General features: G+C 48.6%; 1 long non-coding RNA gene across 1 annotated transcript in view; it reads right to left on the reverse strand.

Moving 5' to 3' along the window:
• The window catches only part of LOC109289435, a 99,400-nt gene extending 97,634 nt beyond the window's left edge, over positions 1–1,766 (reverse strand). Inside the window, exon 1 of the long non-coding RNA XR_002095364.1 lies at positions 1,542–1,766. This is a non-coding gene — a long non-coding RNA (uncharacterized LOC109289435). The remainder of the gene's footprint in view (positions 1–1,541) is intronic.
• Positions 1,767–2,022: the final 256 nt, after the last annotated feature.

Here is a 2,022-nt window from a genome sequence, read left to right on the forward strand (position 1 = left end):
TTTTCTCTGTCTCTCCTCCCTGAAATTCGTATGAGATGGCTAACCTGGTGCAGCAACCCACATGCCCGCAAGTATATTATACACCCACACGTATGTGCTCGCCCATGCCAGCCAGCACGTTCCTAGACATGCATGCGCATGGACCCCCCCTTCGTAAACATGCACACGCACATTCATAAACAGAGAGGGGTGTGCATGCATTCTTCCCACTGGACGTGCACGTGTGGACACGGGCGGTCACACCTCAGTGTTCGCACACCATCCCTTTGCCAAAGCAGGACACATGTACACATATGTACATATGCACCAATGGAGGCAGACAAGTGCTTTTGTGCAAAAGTATACATGCACATACAGTCATCTCCCCAGCTGCTGATGCACAAGCATATGTGTGTAAGCACATATACATGCATATCTGGACCCAACTCTGCTCCGTTACACCAGTCTAAATCCAGAATAACTCTTCTGCGTTCAGTATAGTCTGGATATGCACCACTAAAATGACCAAAATGCAAATCTGGAAGATTTAATCCAGGCCTTGTTTTGCAGGTGATTTAAAAGGGGGCCAGGATTTCACCCCACTTTCCCTAAATTCCAGAAGGACCTTCAAGTAGAGGAACGCTAAGGCAGCCTGGCTCTTGCTCGGCTCTTTCCCAGACACAGTTAAACAAAGCGCCATTCTCTGAGAGTCGCATGGATTTTCCTCCTTACTATAATATCGTTTCTAAGACCTTTTCAGAATTTATTTCTTTAGGGCCCGATCCAAAATTCCCATTGGGCCCAATCCAAAATTCCCACTGGCTTCTGTAGCTTTTGGATCAAGCCATTCTTCTTCTTCAACTCCTGACCTCCTGCAGATCTTATTAAAAACCTCCATTGATATGACCAACATCACCCTGCACAAAACCAGGTTTAAAACCTTCTATTCATTCCTTTATAAAGTTGGCTCTGCTTTTTTTTTTTGTCTAGGTTTATTCACTTTTTTCCCCTTCCCAATGTCATGAGTCCTTTCAAGCAAGCAGGTAAAAAAAGACATGCCTGTGAAAGGAATATTTCTGAAGGAAGCAATAAAATATATGTGAAACCTAGGAAAGGGGGGTGGGGGGTATAAAGAAGAGGTTTTCTCACTCCACAGCACATCCTGCTTAAATGGCTTTGTGATTCTCTAAAACAGAGTAATATGTTTATAAGCCCACTTTGGGAAGCAGATCTGGTCTCTTAAGTCTAATGCAAAACTGGAGAAGAGAACAAAAATGAATGTGAAGTAAAAGCAAGATGCTTTAAAAATAATGATGCTGGATGCTGATTAGGGCTAGGGAAAGACCCTGCTCTTCTGAGAGAGAAGGGCTGAGAGGACAGCGATTGCAATGTATCAGACAACCCTGCATCTGCCGAAGGTGTTTTCTCAGGGACAAGCAGTTTCCCCGCGTGGGGAAAGTCCCTGGCTGGAGCTGCAAAGGCTGGGCTGGGATGGGAGGAAGAGGAGGAGGGTTAGAGAAGTGCTGGGAGTGGGGAGGAAAGAGAAGGGGTCCGGTACGTACAGATTGCCGAGTTCAACAGCCCCCAGCCTCCGCTCGTGTCTCTCTCTCTCCCCCTCTCAAGGCAAAAAGGAAATGCGGTTCTTTTGCAGGATCAGAAATGAACCATCAGGAAGTTGGCAAAATCGCTAACTAAACAAGCAATCAAGGCAATGCAACAAATTCGCAAGGATCGCGCATTTTTCCAGCGGGTGGGGGGGGGGATAAGCAGGCTCTGACCCTCGCAAAGTCCAGCACTTTCCTCCGGCCTGGGCTTGCAAAACCACGTCGAGCTGCAGCTTGCAAACCGGCCCCAGCCCGCGGTGCAGCCTCGGCAGCGCCCGCTCCCAGCCCGCCTGCCCCAGCCGGGGCAGGTTTCTCTTTTGCTGTTAAAACATTAAAAAACCCAAGCGGATAAACTCTTCCCCGCGCGGACAACAGCACGGCAATGGCAGAATGGGAGAGGTGGGTGGTTTGCATTGCGTGGTGGGGGTCACCCCCCCCC

This window comes from Gavialis gangeticus, unplaced genomic scaffold (assembly GCF_001723915.1).
Source record: "Gavialis gangeticus isolate Ggan-Ray unplaced genomic scaffold, GavGan_comp1, whole genome shotgun sequence".
Taxonomy (NCBI): domain Eukaryota; kingdom Metazoa; phylum Chordata; order Crocodylia; family Gavialidae; genus Gavialis; species Gavialis gangeticus.